Source organism: Crinia signifera, chromosome 2 (genome assembly GCF_055691185.1).
Source record: "Crinia signifera chromosome 2, ASM5569118v1, whole genome shotgun sequence".
NCBI lineage: Eukaryota > Metazoa > Chordata > Amphibia > Anura > Myobatrachidae > Crinia > Crinia signifera.
This window is the reverse complement of record NC_139218.1, coordinates 362,948,949-362,971,550: the sequence shown is the minus strand read 5'-3', so window position 1 is coordinate 362,971,550 and position 22,602 is coordinate 362,948,949. Positions and strand designations below refer to the sequence as shown.

Here is a 22,602-nt window from a genome sequence, read left to right as displayed (position 1 = left end):
GGATCCCGAGAATCCTGGGATTGAGCATTTTTCAATCCCGGAATTCGGGATTGAAAAAATGCCCCGGGATTGGTATCCCTACTGCTGACTGGAACACTTTTCTGTAGCTCTTGATGCCAGGAAGTGCTAGTATAATACACATTTCCTCCTACATTGAGTAACGTCTGTATGTAATAGAGTGAGTGTACTCCATAGAGCTCCTTGGTGGGATTGGATCCTTTTTGGGAAGCCCTTACTTCTCCACACAAAGAAATAGAAAATCAGGAAGAATAAATGTGATGCAGCACAAGTCTAAAGCAACAGATTAATATCATAGCAGCAATTATCAATAAGTAGCTTTCCATTTGTTCTACATGTTACTCCTAAAATAAATATATTAATAGAATAAGTGGGGAAATATATGTTTGCCAGTGTCGTTTTAGGTTATCAAGCAATCATTCCAATTGCAGAATACAGGTTATTAAACTGAATTTAATTTCACCTCACCTTTCTCATGCCAGACAAGTCAATGGGATATTGTGCTTGATATAATAATAATATTTTATTTATATAATTGTATGTTGTGCTCACACACACACACACACACACACAAACTGTGACCCTATACATACACTGTATACACACACTGTGCCCCACACATTGTGTTCATGAGCTGGGCTCGCCCGGCACCTTCCCACCGCTGCTCTACCATTGCCTTTCTCTGGTACTTGTGTATTATCTGGGCGCCCATCGCATCGCATACCACTAAGTAAGGTATGTGATGGGACCTGACTGTACAATTTTAAATCGCATTGCATCGCATGTCATTATAATGGCATGCGATGCGACGCGATCATAGCCGATTTGGGCTTATTCCTATGTTACATGCCCCCCCAGACCCGATTTTTAATTGTACACCCACCCTGATGGGTCATTACTATGTTTAATGGCCCCCCATTGTTAACGCCACTCCACTATCAACGCCAACCCGAAGCGTGGCGAGCGCAACGAGCCCCCGAGGGGTGGCGGTACGCATCCTCCGACCTTTTCATACCCCCACTATCCACGTCGGCGTGGAGTTGATTTTAGATAGTGTGGCGAGCTCAGCGAGCCACCGAGCCCGAAGCGTGGCGAGCTCAGCGAGCCCCGCGACCCGACGCGGATTACTTCACATGTATTCTGCATCCGCTCGCCACGCTTCGGGCTCGGTGGCTCGCTGCGCTCCCAAACTATCTAAATTCAACTCCACGCCGACGTGGATAGTGGGGGTATGAAAAGGTTGGAGGATACGTAGCGCCGCCTCTTGCGGGCTCGCTACGCTCGCCACGCTTCGGGTTTTCGTTGATAGTGGGGTGGCGTTAACAATGGGGGGCCATTTAACATAGTAATGACCCATCAGGGTGGGTGTACAATTAAAAATCGGGTCTGGGGGGGCATTTAACATAGGAATCAGGTATCAGGGTGCCTGTACAATTAAAAATCGTGTTGCATCGCATGCGATCATATCGCATGCGATGCGATGGGACCCGATTTTTGATTGTACGATGGGACCCGATGGAAATCTTGGGCGCCCAGATAATACACAAGTGCCCTTTCTCCTCCTGCTGCTGCACAGCCCAGGAGGCTAAACTCCCCTGCGGCTGCTGTCAGGCGGGAGCTGGGTCCCATCCTCGGCTCAGGTGGTAGCTGTGACCTGTCCTCTCCTCCAGCGGCTCCCACAGCCAACATTGCTGAGTCCAGCCGCTTCTGTTTCCAAGTGTCTGCGGCTGCTCATTGCCTGCTGTTCCCCTTCAGCGCTGTGGAGCAGCTGAGCACTCTCAGCACTAAAGCCGAACAGCAGGCAATGAACAGCCACGGACACATGGAAGCAGCAGCGGCTGGACGTCGGCTGCCCACTAAAAAAAATACTTGGCTTTTCAGAGGGCTTTCTGTGCAACCAAAAAAGGTCTCAACAAAAATGTCAGGTCCATGTGTTTTTCATTCCATCCACAAGATTATCAGATGAGGCAGCAATGTTGGGGCAAACTGACACTAGTGTAGTAGTAGGATATACCCTGCATGGAAAAATCCATTTGAATACATCCTGCCCCTGGAGGAACCATCCAAAGGCAACTATCTGTGGTGCACTGCGTAAGTCGCTGGTGTCAGGGGCAGCAATCAGTGGAGGTGCACATTACAGGAATAGCACACGGAGGGGCTAAAGTCAGGGCCGCCAAGAGGGGGGGGGGGGAGTGGGTACTAATTACCCGGGCCCGGGCTTGCTGGAGGGGCCCGGTGGGGGCCCTGGTCCGACACCCCCCATACCTTCCCCCTCCGTCCCTCCCGGGCAGCAGCACCAGCACACACGTACAGCATGTGGTGTGCTGACAGCAGGCTCAGTGTGAGTGTCTCACTGACAGCATGAGAGCTCATGCTGAGCCTACTGTCAGCATAGTATATGCTGTAGGCGTATGCTGCTGCTGAGGGGGACGACAACGACAATAACACTCCCCCCTCAACTTTTTTCACTCCCTCCTAAACATTTTTGGGGCGTGATTCGACCACACCCCCTAAATTTTACCTGGGTCCGGCACACCTCTCGGCAGCCCTGGCTAAAGTACACTGTAAACATAACATTAGACCCCAGAGTCTTTATAGCTGTGTTATTTGCAGTTTGTAGACTGTTTATTAAGGTATAAAGCGGAGGAAGAAGTAAGGGTATATAGTAGAGAAGGAAACAAAGAGCAGGGAGAGGAAAGTGCACATTAATGAACTCAGGATAAGGGTGGGGGGGATTTGGAAGAGTCGGAGTAGATTGGAGTCGTCCTTATTCAACATTTTTTTTTTTAAAGCAAGGCCATAAGGAAGGGTGTGTGACCACTGCTGCCACCCAGGGCACAAGGTAGAAAAGAAAGCAGAGTAACAGCAGGAAATACAACCTGGAGCGGCAGAATAACACCCCTCTCCATTGTTATCCCTAATCATATATTTGTTAACCCTATATTGTATAACATTGATACATTACAACATTAACCTTGTGATTATGGTCTTTCAGCAATGCTCCTATGGATGTCATTATTAGCTTCGAATGTTTGTAAAGTATTTAAACTTTATTGCCAAAAAATAAACATGTTTGAATTCCAATCACCATCTCCAACAAAAAAGAATATATTCATTTAATTGAACACAGTGGGGGACATTTACCAAAATGGATTCGTATAATAAAAGTGAAAAAAGTCGTATTCGTAGGCGTATTGTCGTGAATTTCTGGCGTATTCGTGAATTCGTAATTTAAGAAGTAAAAAAAATCGTACTATCGTGGAAATTATCTTGGCGTGAGCTTGTGATATTGAGGTCGTATTCGTATATCAAAATACGACTACGCATGTGTACGAAAAGTCTACACCATCGATAGAATACGACTGATTTTTGCATGGGCTAGGCGTGTTTTCCTCATGTACTAAAAATTCGTATTCGTGAAGTTGTAAAATCGGATTCGTAAACAACTCCCATTCGTACAAAAATTCGTGAAATAAAATACACCCTCCTTGACAAGGTCTATTTTAAAGTGTATTTCACCAGCTTCAATGGAACACATGTGTTATCATTTGAAAAACACATCACACACACACACACACACACACACAAACACACACAAATATCGACTATAGGACAAAAAAAAAAAACCTAATGGGACAAACTTTGAAAAGGACAAGACAAACAATAGCATTTCAGAACAATACACACTCAGAAATCACTTTGAACAAACTCACCAAAAATCACCAAACAACTCACCACTGCACCTCTCTCCTACACACTCCAAACTACACCCACAACAAGTTTTGGCGCCTCCACGACTTATATATGGGTGTGAGAGCCCTCCCCAGTGTAAAAGAGATACACCAATCACGCTTGTAGTTTCATTTTCGTAGTGAGCCATGTGGTTGAATATACGAAAATTCGTATTTCATTTCACGACAAATTCGTGAAATAACGGGCTTTTCAGACAAAAATCTCTACGACATTCGTATTTCACCTACGAATCTACGACACTACGAAAACATGCGTAAACCAACATACGAATGCCTACACCATCGGAAAATACGAATTTTAAAAATACGACTTTGTAGTAACTTACACTCCGGAACACGACTTTTTCAAGATCACTATCATTCGTACACATTCGTATTTCCTACGAATACAAATACGAATACGAATTTTTAGGGAATCCATTTTGGTAAATTTCCCCCAGTATATCGGACAAAAGCGCTGATGCAGCTAGTGTACATCACTAACAGCAAACAATGATGCACCATAATCCATAGTGATAAAGCAGACTGTTCGTATAGAGTGCTCCATTCATCTTTCTTACTGAGTGTTGTAATTAATCAGTCACCTCTCTCCTGTCTCCGCAGTTCCCTGTGACCGTCTTCTTCATGTGGTTGTAACTTCTTCAAAATGCTTCTGGCCTCCTTCCTTCCGAGAAAACACAACGTGGCGGCTACTGAAATCTGTTGTGCTCTTAATATTCATAATGCCATAAAACAGTTTATACACCAGCAATACAAATAATGTGTCACAGATTATAGGAGTTAATATTCTTATAGATAAACTGGATGTTGTTGAAATCATCCAATGATTCTAATGTTGAAACTTTTATTTTTGCCTAGTGCGTTATCTCTAAACCCGAGATATAAAATACCCGATTTAAATTCCTGCAATTGTGGAAGATATTCACAGAGCAGTGATTTGCTTAAAATGAAGGTAATTATAGCTGTATAATGAGAAGCCCACTTATTGTAAATAAAGTAGGTTAGCGCACTAGTAGTTTGTTCTGTTCTTGTATCTGAATGGATAATCAACAATTAGACAGGCATTTAAGAAAGTGTGTGTGTGTGTGTGTGTGTTTGTGGGTGTGTGTGTATTTGTCTGCTTAAGATGAATACTGTAAAGTCAAGTGACTAGGGATGCAAACTATACAATAGTCTCTTGAAAACACCGTCATTTTGTGTTGCTATACAAATGAACCATAATGATAATAGTAGTAACTTCCATTCAATACAGTGAGCATCCAAGTGTCTGCAGACAGTACATGAAGCATTCTGGTGACTCAAACAATTCAGAAAGCAGCTTAGTGATGGCCACACAATATATAGAGCAACCATTGACTGTAATACTATACAGGGAGCATCCCAGTGATTGTATTAAATAGAGCATCCTACCAACCAATGTATAATGCAGAGGGCTATGTATTTGCAGGGGTAGCATAGCAACATGATTTGTTTAACATACAAAATTACTGACTTTTTTGCTTTACTTCCAAATCAAGTGGAGATCATAAGCTCTATTGCATGGTTGACGCTCATCCAAGACTTCCGTGGAGTCTCCAGTCTTCTGGGGTCTTCATCATTCCCTCTACCCAGCCGTACTGTTATGCGTTGGCTAATAATACATGGTACAAGGGGTTGGGTGATGATGTGGTGAGCCCATGTGCCGACATTCGGGACAAAAAAAGTGAAAAACCCATTTCGACCTTTTGACTGTCAACCTTCCCCATGGCAACCTTATTTGTCAACCTAATGACTCTGTCGACCTAACCCAAGTGCACCTTCAGACATGTCGACCTTGATGCATGTGGACCTTCCGTGGCCGACCTAATGCATGGGGACCTTCCTCTTGTCAACCCTATGACCCTTACCCATCAGAACATGATACTCCATGTTCCGGCTGGGTATTATCTGACCTTTATGTAAATATCTATGGGCTAAGAATTGGTTTGCGTTGTGCCACGCAGAGTTACTAATCAAAGCAAAAAAAAAATGTAGTACTAATAAGTAATTTAACTAATGAGAACATGAATAATAAAATAGCTGAATTAACATTAATAGGTAAAATAAGATACATGCTGGCATTTTGGTTATATACTTTCTGTGTGTATTCTAAAACTAAATAAAAGCATAATGAACAATGAGTGCTTGATGGAGCATACTGCAGATAGTTACTCAGATGATGTACGTCTTGTTGCACATACAGTAAAGGGAAATTCTGCACCAATGGGTGACTCCAAATTCAGCTGGATAACATAGAAGATTCTACCCTCATATGTGTAATCTGATGAATAATCCTCAAAAATTGTATAATATCTCTAGCCACACATACAGTGTCCATACACACTGCGCAACTATTCCCAGTGTGCATACACACTGTGCGGCTTTCCCCCTGCCTGGTGCTGACGGAGGGGAGAGGAGCGGCTTTCCCGGCGATGATGCGGGAGCGCGCAACAGCACTCACCACTCATCGCTGGGGCATACACACTGGCGGCTTTGAGCTGAAAGCTGGTCAAACAGGTTGTTTTGAGCGGCTTTCAGCTCAAAGTCACCCAGTGTGTATGGGCCTTGGTTTTCAGCTCAAAGTCGCCAGTGTGTATGGGCCTTTAGTGCTGCTAAAACACAATCCATAGTTAAAGATAGTTTTCTTGTACTACTGTTCAATGAAAGACCTGGAATGCCTACGTAATAATTCTTTGTAAGAGATCTTACTGTATATATAAAAGTTTTTTAACTTAAAAGTTCCAAAAACCACATGTATAATAATTAGGCATGTGCACCAGCCACTTTTCGTGTTTTGTATCTGGATGTGTTTTGACACACCACCCTTCCATCTTTTTGGGTTTGGATCTGCATTTTTGGGGGGAAAAAACATAAAAACCACTAAAATTGCAGAATTTGGGGTTTTCTTTGCTCCTTCGCTATTATAAACCTCAATAACATTCCTTTCCATTCATTTCTAGTCTATTCGGAACACCTCACAATATTGTTTTTAGGCCAAAAGGTTGAAACAAGTGTGCGGCACAAACACGTGTCCCATCTAGGAGTGGCACTGCAGTGGCAGACAGAATGGCAGTTTGAAAAACTAGGCCCCAAAGAGCACCTACAGATGGAGCCGGCCTAGTTCTTGCAGCGTCCGGCTCCCGCCAGGGGCGCGCACACGAGACGCTCGCACACCCCGTGAGCATGCCCCGGGTCCCTGCCGCCTCCCCCACCATCGCCGCCAGTTCCCCTCGCCGCCCCGACCCCCCCCCCAACCCTGCCCATCTCCCTGAAACGGAGACGGGCAGGGAGACGCTGCCCAGCCACCGTGGTACGCCGCGCGTGTGCGTCCCAGTGCGTGCGTCCCAGTATCACGGGATCTGGCGGGCGCCGGCATTGAATCTGTAATGCAAAGGAAAAAAAGAGGTGCAAGATGGATTTGTCCTTTGAAATGTTGTATAGTATCAGGACATGCACACTGTCTTTAACAAACCAATCATTTCAGTGATCGAGTCTGCCAACTGAAATGATTGGTTTGTTTGGGCCCCCACAAAAAAGCAATGTCTCTCTCCCTGTACTAACTGGCTCTACAGAGGCAAGATGTCATCCTCATCCTCACCGTCCAATTCCCCACCCCCTTCAGAGTGTACATCCTTATACTCACAGATTATCAATTGCTCCCTGCTGGAATCCACCATTACATGTCCCTCTGTAGTCTCTGGAGGCAATTTCTGGTCTTCATTGAAGAATTGATCATTCATTTTCATGAACAAAAACAGGTATGAACTGTCTAACATGCCTACTTGGATTATGTTACCAAAGAAATCCTCCACCATTATTTCAATGGTGACAGCATCGTATGCAGCTATAGTAGACATGTCAGCAATTGTTGGCAGGTCCTTCAGTCCCGACCAGATGTCCAAACTCGCTGCTGCCTTCCCTGCATCACAGCAGGTCAGTTAGGAAATCTGAGTTGTTTCCTGGCAGCCACAGGTGAGGGACAAAATGATGGAGGAGCTGTTGCCCTGTCATGGTCAGCTTCAAATGACAATCTCCTGACCAGCAGGTGTTTGCATCTTTGTAGACTTGTGTCTGCCGGAAACAGAGACACAACATAAGCTTTAAACCGAGGATCGAGCGTGGTGGCTAGACTGTATTCCTCTGACTTTAATAGACTGACCACCCTGGTATCCTGGCAAAGTGAATGAAGGGCTTCACCCACAAGAACCACATACTTTGCAGAATCACCACGCTTTAGCTCCTCCTTCACTTTCTCGAGTTTCTCCTGCAACAGCCTAATCAGGAGAATCACCTGACCCAAGCTGGCAGTGTCGGAACTGACTTCTCATGTGGCAAGTTCAAACGGTTGGAGAACCTTACATAACACAGCAATCAGTCTCCACTGTGCTTGAGTCAGGTGCATCCCCGCTCCTTTGCCTATGTCATGTGGCTGTGTAGGCTTGAATGGCCTTTTGTTGCTCCTCCATCCTCTGCAGCATATAGAGGGTGGGGGTCCAGCACTTCACAACGTCTTGTTTAAGGGGATTGCAGGGCAGTTTCAGAAGGGTTTGTTGGTGCTCCAGTCTTAGGCAGGCAGTGGCAGAATGGCAGGCCACCGCAAGCATCTACTGCACGCCCCTGTCCCTGATCAGGAAATGCTGCACCGCCATATTTATTGTGTGTGCAAAACATGGCACATGTTGGAATTTCCCCATATGTAATGCCTGCATAATGTTTGTGGCATTGTCAGATGCCACAAATCCCCTGCAGAGTCTAAGTGGGGTAAGCCATTGCACAATGATTCCCCTCACTTTCTCTAAAAGGTTCTTGGCGTAGTGTCTCTTAGTGAAACCAGTAATATACAGCGTAGCCTGCCCTGGAACGAGCTGACATTTCGGAGATGCTGTCACTGGTGCTGCTGTTGCTGTGGAAGGCGATGCATCTACCCAGTGGGCTGTCACAGTCATATAGTGCTTAGTTCAACTTGTACCACTTGTCCGTGGTTAAGTGGACAGTGGGTACAAATGCATTTTTCAGGGCACTGAGGACACTATTTTTAATGTTTTTGTACTTCCTGGGTATCGTCTGTCTAGTGAAGTGGAATCTAGATGGGATTTGGTACTGAAGACAAACCACCTCAGTCGTCTAAATCCCACTCCACTGATGGCGGACACCGGACGCGCGTCTAACACCAACATAGCTACCAAAGTCTCAGTTATCCGCTTTGCCATAGGATGACCGCTCTCATACTTCATACTCATCGCAAAGGAGTGTTGGACGGTCAATTGCTTAGTGAAAGAAGTAGTGGTGGTCTGACTTCTCCTCTGGGATGATGAACAACTCCCAGCAGCAACAACAGTAGCGGCAGCAGTAGGCGTAGCACTGGGCTGCTTAGGGTTCTAGCCACAGTTAACTTAACAGGTACTTATGAATGAGCTTCAGGTGACGTATAAGGGAGGATATTCCTAGGTGGCCAACGTCCTTACCTCTGCTTATTGCAGCTTTACATAAGCTACATATGGCAAGACCAAAAAAAGAAGAAAAAAAGTAGCGCTAATGACAATAATAATAATAATAATAGAACGCTAATAATAATAATTTATATTACGATAATAATAATGTATATAGTGACTATGTATATAGGGGCATGCTGCTGCGTGCTGTTCTGCACTCTGTGGTATGGCTGTGCTCTGTATATAGTGACTGTGTATATAGGGACAAGCTGCTATGTGCTGTGCTGTACTGTGGTATTCGCTGTGCTCTGTATATAGTGACTGTGTATATAGGGGCATGCTGCTGTGTGCTGTGCTGTGGTACTGCTGTGCTCTGTATATAGTGACTGTGTATATAGGGGCACACTGCTGTGTAATGTGCTGTACTCTGCGGTACTGGCTGTGCTCTGTATATAGTGACTGTGTATATAGGGGCACGCTGCTGTGTGCTGTGCTGTACTGTGGTATGGCTGTGCTCTGTATATAGTGACTGTGTATATAGGGACAAGTTGCTATGTGCTGTGCTGTGGTATTAGCTGTGCTCTGTATATAGTGACTGTGTATATAGGGGCACGCTGCTGTGTGCTGTGCTGTACTGTGGTATGGCTGTGCTCTGTATATAGTGACTGTGTATATAGGGACAAGTTGCTATGTGCTGTGCTGTGGTATTAGCTGTGCTCTGTATATAGTGACTGTGTATTGGGGCACGCTGCTGTGTGCTGTACTGTAGTATTGGCTGTGCTCTGTATATAGTGACTGCATATATAGGGGCACTCTGCTGTGTGGTGTGGTGTGCTGTGCTGTACTATAGTATTGGCTGTGCTCTGTATATAGAGACTGTTTATACAGGGGCATGCTGCTGTGTACTGCAATGTACTGTGGTATTGGCTCTGATCTGTATATAGTGACTGTGTAGATAGGGCCACGCTGCTGTGTGCTGTACTGTGCTGTCTGGGAGAGGCGAAATGTGGAAAAGTCAGAAGCAATCATGCAGCGCCTGACCACCCGCTCGCCCGCCCACACAAGCAGCAACACCGCCAGCGGCTTTAAAAAGCTGGAAGCAGCAGCAGGGAACAGTGCCTCCCTGAGAACAGCAGCAGCAAAAAACACTGTGGCGTTAGGATAACCCTCCGACGCTGCTACTCCAATTTTTCACTGGCCGCCGACATCATTAAGCTCCCAGCCACACAAACCTTCCTCAGAGGCAGCCGGGGGCTATACAATCCTCAGTGTCAAATTGCCGCGATTCGCGGGTATTTGGGGGCGGGGCCTAATTCCGGGAATGCCCGCCCCCATCAGAGTAGTCTGTCTGCACTCTTCTCCAGCAGCTTCTAGACTCAGGTAACAGGCGCTCTGTGTGAAGGTAGCACTGTTTATTAAATGTGCCGGATCCGAATATGCGGCCAGGACCGTGTGTGCAAAACCCCGCCTTCCATACGGATCGCCAACTCCGTCCGTACGCGGTAAGAAGCTGGCCGAACGGACCGCACGTGTATTTTTCATGGAATACGCCTCCTCCATCTCAGGGAACCTCCCCCATCATTCGATGAATGCAGGACCGAGTGCTCCACCAGCTCCCGCAACCTCAGACCACACGGACATTTTTCCATGCAAAAGCAGGGATCTGGGCGGGCAGCTGACATCCGGCCATGTCATATGTCCGCCCCCTACACCTGCGTCACGGCCGCATTACCATACGTACGCCCAGCGTTTTCATGGGAACGCCCATGAAACGCGGGGCGTATGCATATGGTAATGAGCCCAAATAGCCCTTCACACCCCCCTCCACCCCCTGTTCGGAGTGTTCACATTTCATGCGGGATTTGGCCGTACGCCCCGCTCGCACATGCGCAGAGACGCCTCTGCACATGCGCAGACACAAAACATCGGCGGCACGAACGCACGCGGATATTACCGCACCAACCAGAATAAGGGCCAATGTTATGTTTTTGCTAATAGGGCAATAAAAGTCTTTATGATGGGAGCAACAATTAATATTTTATTATGTGACTGCCATGTATATTTCTGTATTTCTGTAATACAGGTTGAGTATCCCTTATCCAAAATGCTCGGGACCAGCAGAATTTTGGATAAGGGATTATTCCGTATTTCGGAATATTTTAATATTTCAATGATGTATTTTGAAGTATCTTGCATTTATGCTGTATAAACACATCAACCACATGAAATACACACAAATATATTTTATTTGTTCAAAAAACAAGGTTTCAAAACATGAAACAAAATGTGTGTCCTATCTCAGGCACTGAATTTGAATGCCAAGCAATCATTATCTTGTACATATATAGTGCCAGTTACATATCATGTCCTCAGTGATGCTGCTACAGTTGTCCCCAGTAAGTTTTAACAAAAAAAATTTTTTTTTCCCACTTTCTGGAATGTATGGTTTTTGGAATAATTCGGATAACGGATACTCGGATACGGGATACTCAAACTGTAAAATAATTGCTCTGTCATAAAAATATTTAATAAAGTATTGCTACTTTGATTATATGTTTATCCCCCCTCCCCCCCATATATTCATAAAATAATATTTCCCCCATGGTGAAACTAATAATGTTTGTTGACCCTTAGCAGCATATAATTGCACACAAAAAGGGTGTGTGGTCATGCTCATAGTGGTGGGGTACATGGCTCATGTGGGGAGTCTTGGGGTCTAATCCTCGCACTCCGCCCCCTTTCTATGTTGCCCTCATAGTAACAGTACTTCTGTGCTACAAATATCCCAATGTTTTATCAGTATATAGAGGTGACTGGATGACGGTGTTATGTTATGGTTAGAAGACCCACTAACACTGACGTAAGACAGGGCTGTAACTAGGGGGGGCTGGGGGGTCACGCGCACCGGGCGCTGGAGGGGCGCTAGTGTGAGCAGCCTACACAAGCAGCGGCAGCAGCGGGGAGCTAGCGCCGCAATCTTTGCGTGTGTCGGCCACTCCAAAGATGGCCGCCACCTTGAAGAAGACAGACACTAGAGGTGGGCTTGACCTCTAGTGTCTGTGACTGTGATGAACACAGCGCGCCCAGCGATACGCGCTGGAGCGGGACCTGCCCTGCCTGTCTCCTCAGCGGCACCATGGGGGAAGCTACATCTCCCTCCCCCTGCAGCAGCGCCGTGGACCTACTCCAGTCCCCAGACCCCCGCTGCCTGTTCCCAAGGCAGTCATTTGGTGTGTGTGAGTGTGCCCCCCCCCCCCCCCCCCGTCTGGGGGGGGGGGGGGAGGGGGCGACCAAATAATAAAATTTTCTTCCAATTGTTACATATGATATCCCCTACACCCTACATCCACCCGCCAATTATTATCCAAACCGCTGAATACAAAATCCATAGGTTTGATGGTAGAACCAGAGACAAAGGTGATTATTTGTACATTTCCCTGTTCCCCTTTGAGGCCTGTGAATCAGTACAGTTGGGATGTGTGCTGTTCTTCCCCCACTTATCCCTAAACACAATTTGAGACTATTTTGCTTTACATTTGAACTGCATAGCGGCCATCTTGTCCCATGACATCATTATGACATCACAAATGCTCTGTGGCAGAGGACTTTCTAGCAGCAGCAGGAGAAGAAGCATATTTTTTCTCTGGTGCTTAATCTCTAAATTTTGGGATTATTCTGAGAGTTAGTGGTTACCTATTACTACAGCTGACATTATGGGCTGCATGAGCAGTAAACTGTACATCCCTGCACCCAGCAGGAAGGTAAGTGCGCTGTTATATTTATGGATTGTACTTTGCACATTCATAGAATTATCATAGGCCACCATAGGGGGAGCTCAGCCGATATTGGGAGTTTCTGGGCAGATTGGGGGGTGATTTGTCCATTTCTGTAGCCTAAATATGGGTAAAAAAAGGGTAATGCTGCTCTTCAACTCTATGGGGGGAATTCCAATGTTTTGAATGCCAGCGACCACTATATGGTATATTATTATGTAGCCTTAGGGGTACATGGGCGGGTGACACTCCCTGTATGTAGCATTAGGGATACATGGGCAGGTGATGCTCCTGTTTGTACCCCCTCTCATCTTTTTGGCTCCCTGCAGTGTGCGCCTTTCTCCTGCCAGTAGCTGCCTCCTGCCCATCTTCCTCCTGCCTGACTCTAACTGCCACAAACTGCGCATGCCACTTGGTGACCAGTGTTGCCAGATCATCATTTTATTAAGAACATATATTAATTACACAGGTCACAGGTGTCAGAGCTCATGCCAACTGTCATTATGTCCGATGAGTAGTCAAGTGTAGCCCCAAATCCTGTGTTAAAAATATCTTGATTGCTCATTGGATGTAATGACAGTTGGTATGAACTCTGACCCCTGGGACCTGTGTAATTCATATGTGTGCTTATTAAAGGGATGATCTGGCACCCCTGCTGGTGACCCTCATACCAAGGGAAACGCAGGATGTAAGATGGGGATTTCTCCCAACATGACCCTTTCCAGGAGGGACACAATGCTCTGCTCCTGCGCTTCCCTCTGATATTATAATTGCCGTCACCTGTGTTTAACTAGTTACTTGTTAAGAAAGGTGATAGCAATCCTAAAATAAGTAGGGATGGCCAACAACCATCGATGATTCATAGTCATTGATGGTTTCTGGATGATGTTGAATAAAACATTTTTAGCATCAATAGGGAGAATCCGATGTTTACCTTCATCGATGGTGCAACATAACACGTGTGATTCTTGGCCCCTGGAACTGATTGGCCCATGAGCCAGTCTGTCACATAAAAGGGATGACCATCGGTTGGTGAAACCACAATTACTTACTGTAGATGCCGATGGCTACCATCGATGACTACATGAAATATCGCCATCGATGGCAACCACACCGATGGTCATCCCTAATTAAAAGAGAAGTCCAAGAATCTAGAAAAGAGCTTTTTGTCCAATCTGGAGTAAGTCAAATCGGACACCTGTCATATAGAAAGTGGAGTGCTGACATTCAGCCTTTGTTTTTTATATAAAAGCATAGTTTGCTGTGCGCTTTAGACCAGATAGCATGCCTGGAATCAAACATTGATGTGATAGCTATGTGTATTGTAGTCATTTTGAGCGATAGTGTCAGGACCTGCAGAAAAGTGGGGTCCCGTGAAGGGGGCTGCAGGCTTAAATGCATTGATCAATTCATGAACCAAATCTCCACTATTTATTATCAGTTAATTTAGTGTGTGCAGAGCACCTCCAATGTCTGTTTAAACAATGTGGTCACAAGCCATAGGGCACCCCAAAACTAGGAAAGGTGAGTGCCGATGTTTAGTGTATATATTGTTTATTAGATTAATTTTTTAAATTAGTCTTATTGTGGTCACATTCTCTCATGCACCCTGTTTTAGCTAAGACTCCATAGCTTATGTTAACCATTTCCCTAGATGATTAGTGACATGTGTGTTGGTAACTGCTCACATATAAAAGCAAAGTGTGCTGTGAGCTTCAGACCAGATAGCATGCCTGGAATCAAACATTGATGTGATAGCTATGTGTATTGTAGTCATTTTGAGCGATAGTGTCAGGACCTGCAGAAAAGTGGGGTCCCGTGAAGGGGGCTGCAGGCTTAAATGCATTGATCAAATCATGCACCAAATCTCCACTATTTATTATGCGTTAATTTAGTGTGTGCGGAGCTTTTACAATGTGTATATATATATATATATATATATATATATATATATATATATATATATATATATATATATATATATATATATATATATATATATATATATATATATATATATATATATAGCAACTACCCCAGGTTGCCCTGGGAATAAAGAGCAGCACTCTCCGGGCTTGTAACAAAGATTTTAGTGGTGCAAAAAATCAAATGGTTGTCACATTTACATCAACGTTTCAAGGCTTTGTCAGCCTTTTCATCAGGACGGACATCTAAAGTGCAAGAGTGATTGTGCAAAAAGAAGAAGCAGAATACAGTTACATGCATACCTTTTATGCCAGAGATTGTAAGGCATGTGTGCTCCGTTCCCCGTAGCTGGTGCGCCGCACTTCCGGGGGTGTGTCACAGGTTCGGGCCTCCAATGACGTCAGACCACCTCTCCATTGGCTGGTCGGGACGCTGAAGCTTCCCTGGCTGGTCTCACTGACAGCCAATGGAGAGGTGGTCTGACGTCATTGGAGGCCCGAACCTGTGACACATTTGATTTTTTGCACCACTAAAATCTTTGTTACAAGCCCGGAGAGTGCCGCTCTTTATTCCCAGGGCAACCTGGGGTAGTTGCGCTATACGTATCCAAAACTTGTGGAGGCACCCCGGCAATTGACTATTTATCCAAGAGTGCCAAACAACAAACCTGGATATATATATATATATATATATATATATATATATATATATATATATATATATATATATATATATATATATAGACAGTAGTAGCGGACCGGCACTCCTCCCTTGAAAGTATTCTGCTGTCGTGCCTTCCGATACAAGTAACTACGTTAGAGGAAGAAATGGCGGCACTGGCAGTCTTGTTGAGGAAAATCAATGCATTTAATTCACATCACAGCAACCAAACGTGCATAGGTGTCCGACGTTTCGGGGTGGTATCCCCGTTTGCTAGGCGGCCAATAGAATTCAGTCTGAGGAGAGGCGCCGAATATGAAACATCTCAGCATCTCTCCTCAGCGCGATGCAGAGACAGCGGAGACAGCGGGGACCGGCGACAGCTTCAACATTACCTGGATTACGTCGGATCAAGAGAATACTTCTTCAGCGCAGGACCAGGTGAGTAGGATTTCCTTCCACAGCTCCAACATGGATTTCTTCGGACCCGGACACCGCCATGGACCTGGAGGACGACACGGACCGTCGACATGGACCTGGAGGACGACGCAGACAGCCGACATGGACCTGGAGGACAACACAGGACATCAGGACCAGGGCTACCTACGGGATCAAGAAAGGTAAGTATCAGTATGTATGTAATGTGTGTATTAAACTTTTACTTAAAATGGGTGTCAGTGTGTTTTATTTAACTATTTTTTTTACTGTGGCACTACAAGACCCAGCGGGCCCTTTAATGCCCAGCAGGCTGGGACTTGTGGTTCTCCAAGTCCCAGCTTGCTGGGGAGGCTTGCTGGCACTTGTAGTGCCACAGTAAAAAACAATAGTTTGTTCTATTTTTTACACCACTATCAGCTCGATGCCCACCGCCCAGGGGCATCGAGGACAGCACCAGGCTTCAGCCTGGTCAGGTAAGTCCTGGAGGGGGGGGACCCCTTTATTGGGGGGTCCCCACTCCTCCAGGGCCCCTGGCTAGGCTGACTGGTCGGTAGGGTTAATGCTTTGGCCGGGGGGACTTGCATAAAAAGTCTCCCCCCGGCTGTGGCATTACCCTGCTGGCTGGTTTGCCTGGGGCTGGTTCTTAAAATACGGGGGACCCCTACTCATTTTGTCCCCCGTATTTTGGGAACCAGCCCCAGAGCAGGAGCCTGGGGCTGGTTGTTAAAAATCGGGGAACCCCTATTTGTCGGGTTCCCTGATTTTTAATTACCGGCTCCAGGCTCCGTCAGCCTGGTGCTGGTTACGGCTGTGGGGGGGACCCCACGCCGTTTTTTTTTTATATTTAATTTTTTTTCTATTTTTTTTACACTGAAGCCTGCACGGATCTGACTGATCCGTGCAGGCTTAAAGCAAATACGACAGGAAAATGGTGTTCTATTTTCCTGTCGTATTTGCGTGGGTGTTTCACACCACTTAGCAGCCGTATTATCCATACGGCTGCTTAGTAAATCAGAAACCACCATTCTTTTGAATGGTGATTTCTGTCGTATCCTATCGATGGTGTAGACATTCGTATTTGTAAATACAAATACGAATGTTCCATCTTTAGGAATACGAATTGTTGTATTTTTGGGATTGTAAATCCCGAAAATACAAATTCGTAAAAAAAAAAAAGGTGTATTTCTGCCTACGAATACACCTTTTTTTTACGAATCCATTTTGGTAAATGTCCCCCAGAGTGTCAGGAGGAGAGCGAAGCGGTGAGAGAGGGGGAGAGAGAAGGGGTGAGACAGAAGGTGTCAGTGAAGAGAGAGAGAGAGAGAGAGAGGTATTGGAAAGCAGCTGCAGCAGAGAGCACTAACCAGGCAGCATGGAGGTGACCATGGGGATCTGGATCTGCCGATGTCAGACGTCAACAGTCAGGTGGCGCTCATGCCAGAGTCATGCCCTGGGAGAGGAGACAGCAATGAAAAATGTACATCTACAATAGTCGAACCAGCAGCTCTAACCTCAGTGCCATGGGGAAAGGGGGATATGAGGAAAGTGAGCAGGAGAGGGGTACATGTGTAGGTGGGGAGGTGGTCAGGGGTGCCATGGATGGGGTAGTGTGAGGAAAAAGTTAGTAGGAGAGGGGTACCTGTGAGGGAGGGGGGGGCAGGGGTGCCGTGGATGGGGGAGGGGGATGTGAGCAAGATAGGGCTGTATGTAAGCATGGTAACAGACACACCACTTGGGGCGGGATGATGCGCTGCTTGGGGCGGGGTTACACGCTACTTAGGGCAAGGCCACATGCTCTGTTGTTCCCACGGGACTACCAGCCTTCCTTTCAAGCCAATTTCCTTTCAATTTGCAGAGCAGCGGGGGACTTGGGCTAAAAGTTGGAGGCAAGGCTGCCCCCCATATTACACAACACCATAGTACATTATAATACCCAGTACACACACAGCACACAATACAATATACAACCCCCTATATTGCACCCAGTACATTAACACACACACACAACATAGTACATTATACACAGCCCCACATTACACACAGCACATTGCACACTAGTAAATTATACACAGACCCCCCCCCCTCATATTATACTCAATACACACAGCACATTGCACACTAGTAACTTATACACAGACCCCCCCCCCCCTATATTATACTCCATACACACAGCACATTGCACACTAGTAACTTATACACAGACCCCCCCCTATATTATACTCCATACACACAGCACATTGCACACTAGTAACTTATACACAGACCCCCCCCCCTATATTATACTCCATACACACAGCACATTGCACACTAGTAACTTATACACAGACCCCCCCCCCCTATATTATACTCCATACACACAGCACATTGCACACTAGTAACTTATACACAGACCCCCCTATATTATACTCCATACACACAGCACATTGCACACTAGTAACTTATACACAGACCCCCCCTATATTATACTCCATACACACAGCACATTGCACACTAGTAACTTATACACAGACCCCCCCCCCTATATTATACTCCATACACACAGCACATTGCACACTAGTAACTTATACACAGACCCCCCTATATTATACTCCATACACACAGCACATTGCACACTAGTAACTTATACACAGACCCCCCCTATATTATACTCCATACACACAGCACATTGCACACTAGTAACTTATACACAGACCCCCCCTATATTATACTCCATACACACAGCACATTGCACACTAGTAACTTATACATAGACCCCCCCCCCCCTATATTATACTCCATACACACAGCACATTGCACACTAGTAAATTATACACAGACACCCCCCCCCCCCATATTAAACTCAATACACACAGCACATTGCACACAACACAAAAGAAAATTATACAGAGACCCCCCCCCATATTACAACCAGCGAGTACACACACACAATACATCAATTACACACATTATACACAGACCCCATTCCCTCAGTACCAGCAGCACTCACATGCCTGTGTTCTTCCTTTCAGGGACGTGCAGGAAGTCAGCACACTGACTGCACAGCCCAGGCAGAGGAGAGGAGCTGTGAGAGCAGGGCTGACACACGGAGCCTGTGGTGGGCGGGGCCAGCTTCAGTGAAGCCTCGGCTGCTAGCTCTCCTCTCAATGCACACACAGACAGACTTGCTTCCTGTCTGTGTGTGCACAGTGACAGGCGGCCGGGCCCTCCTCCACGTAGCTGTGGAGGCCGGCGGCCATGTTCCTGTGGCCACAAGCATCTTTTAAAAGACCACAGGAACATGGCCGCCGGCAGTGCAAAAAACGGTAAGGCGGCGGCGGCCGCGGCCCACAGCACACCTGCCAGAGCGGCCTGGGGGGCCGATGGCACCCTGCCCCCCGGCCCAGCCCGCCCCTGTATGTTAGTGAGACTATATGAAAATTGGTGATAATACAGTAACAAAAACAAGCTGAGCGGATCTAATCTCCATCATTATACATTGCTATGATCTTATTATAACTGCTGACGTCGGTAGTAATAGTTATAACAATGAATTATAAGCCACAATGGTGACGTTCCAGCTGATTCCTCTGCCCTGATCTGTTCTATAGCTTCTATGGTAAAAAGTGACTGCACTGTTATTTAGAGTTATGTAGTCACAGCTCATGGTGTCTCCTCCTCTGCACCTTATAGACAGGCAAGTCTGTTAAAGTGAGGAGGATCATGGTCCAGCCCATGAGTGCTGTGAAGCCCCCCAATACCAGCGGCACTCTACGTGTGGTGGGCACACCTCTGGCGCAGGAGGACATCTACCTGACCAGTGACGGTAAGCTTCCCCAGATGTTAATTTCATTAGGAATTTTAAAGTTGGTTTTAGTCTAATGTGGGGAACACACCAGGACGACCCACTTACGATGCACATCGTGAGCGGGTCGTCAGTGTTTTCTTCCGACCCGCTCACAATGTGTACCGTGAGCGGGTCCGATCCGATGGCGTCCCGCACCCGGGAGTATGGTCGTCCTTCAGATCCTACCTGCAGCAGGTGGGACCTGAAGAACGACCAACCCGCGGGACCGCGCATCGGATCGGTATCGGTTCACACCGGGATAGAAAAGGGCCTGATCACCACACAATCTACATCCATTCGGATGGAATTGGATCTAGATTGATGGGATCGGGTCCTAGTCGTCCTGGTGGGCACCCAGCATTATTCACTTTCCTAAAATTTGACAAATATTAATGTCACATTTTAATGTAAAAAATTTTTTAATCATGCCTAAGTCAAGTGTTTAGTCAGTGGATCTTGACGAACATTTTTCACTTAATTTTATTTATTTATTTATTTTTAGCTTTGCAGTTTATTGATAATGTAATGGAGTTTGATGATGGTCATGTCTCTATCATTCCCTAGAACACTTGGTATATGGTCGTTAGGTCGACAGTCATAAGGTTGACAGGTCCCAAGGTCGACATGGGGTTAGATCAACAGGGTCACTAGATCAACACAAGCATTAGGTTGACATGAGAAAGGTCGACAGTCAAAAGGTCGACATGGGGTTTTACCATTTTTTTGAGCCGACGTACCCACGGGCAGTATTTCATGTCCTATCATCCACTAGATTGTGGAGGGTGAACAGAATAGTGTGCCGAGCGTAGCGAGGAACCGTGACTGAAGAATGTCGACTGTGTCGTCAGTAGGGATGGAAAAACATGAAAAACCCATGTCAACCTTTCACTGTCGACCTTCCCCATGTCGACCTAATGCTTGTGTCGACCTAATGACCCTGTAACCTAACCCCATGTTGACCTTGAGATCTGTTGACCTAAGCCCATGTCAACCCAATGACCCATTCCCAGAATGCTTTGTATACTTGTCACTATGGCCCTTATTCTGATTGAGTTGGATGGCTCCGAATGCGGCCGGCCAGCCGATGGTTGGTGTTTGCGCATGTGCAGAGGCGTATCTGCGCATGTGCGAACGCCGCGCACGTCCGAATACGGCGTGAATTCTGTACAGAAAACGATCGGTCGGAACAATCCGAATAGGGGGTGGAGAGGGGCGTGAAGGGCTGTTTGGGCTCATTACCATATGCGTACGCCCCGCGTTTCATGGGCGTTCCCATGAAAACGCTGGGTGTACGTATGGTAATGTGGCCGTGACGCACGTGTGGACATCTGACATAGCCGGATGCCAGCTGCCCGCCCATATCCCTGCGTTTGCACGGAGAAATGTCAGAGTGGTCTGGAGCACTCGGTGCTGCCTGACCACTCGGTCCAGCATTCGGACTTGCGGTCCGTTCGGACGGCATCTTGCCGCATACGGACGGTGTGAGCGATCCGTTCGGAAGGCGGGGCTAAGAACACTCGGTTCCTGTCCGAAAATACGCATCCGGCTGATTCAACTAGAATAAGGGCCTATGTGTTTAGTAATCTAGGTATCAAACAAGTGCAACACAAATGTTATTTCCTTCACAGCAGCTTAATTTACAGTATTTTCTGCAAATATCAATTACAGAATACAATAATTTTTTTAAGAATACAATTTCTAGAAAAATACAACGTGCCTAATACAAGTAGTAGTCTGCTGCAGAAATGAGGCTGTAAGGGGCGTATTATACTATATAGCTATTTAGCTACAGGTAACTAATTATCTAGCTACATAAACTGACTGAGGATTCTCCTGACAGAGTTGTTGTTCAGCCGCAGCGCAAGTAAGTACCTCTAGGGCCAGAGACGATGGATAAAGCTGTATAAAATACATTATTATTAATTAAATAATCTAAAAAATCAGTCACTCGAAAAATGTGCTGTTCTGACGGATAGAATAGGATTTCCGTCTAGTCAGTTTTAGTCATGACAACATGGACGAATATTTATTCAACATTTTCATATTAAAGAATTCCTATTTCCATTATTGTGGAGCCCAAAGACAGTACAGGGTACATTTACTACAATGAAAACCATACAAACCAATCAGATTCTGTCTCTCATTTTCAGATGAATCATCTCATGAGACTACAGATACCAGCAGCAGTGACTGTCTTGAGCTGTTGGACCTGGAGGAAACAGATGATACCAGCACTAGTTACTGTAGTGAGATCATGCACCTCTTGGAAACACCCTCGCCTTACAGCATGAGCAGTGCCTCTTCTGGGGTAGAAGTGAACAGCAGAGACTCCACTCCCGGGTAGGTTGCCGGAACAATACGTGCGTCCTCCCTGCTCTGGTCGCTGGAGTAGAGGCCAAGTCTCTTGTCTTACACACATGCTGTGATGTAGAAGCGGTATCTTCATATCTACCTGCAGCTGGGGCCGCTTCAGAAGTTCTATCACACAGAGCGCTGATGGGCTGTTATTCTACTTGTATGACATACATATATATCATTATACTAATGAGTTAAACAATATAATAAGAGAAATGCTACAGCAGGAGATACAAAGTCATGGCAATTAGGGGGCCTACACATGTAGTGATATTATCAGTGATCTGAATGATGCTAGATCGCTCAGCACACAGCGCTGCACCAGTGCTGTGTGCTGAGCGATCTGTCACTGACCCATTCTCAGTAGAGAGAACACGGGTGATGACTAGATTAAAGGCCCCCATACA

General features: G+C 46.0%; 1 long non-coding RNA gene across 1 annotated transcript; it reads right to left on the bottom strand.

Moving 5' to 3' along the window:
* Positions 1-2,973: 2,973 nt before the first annotated feature.
* LOC146059202 (uncharacterized) lies at positions 2,974-19,132 on the bottom strand. Its single transcript, XR_014470176.1, has 3 exons — positions 19,004-19,132; positions 17,382-17,467; positions 2,974-4,434 (listed from the first exon to the last, which is right to left on the bottom strand). It is a non-coding gene; the product is annotated as an uncharacterized LOC146059202 (long non-coding RNA).
* Positions 19,133-22,602: the final 3,470 nt, after the last annotated feature.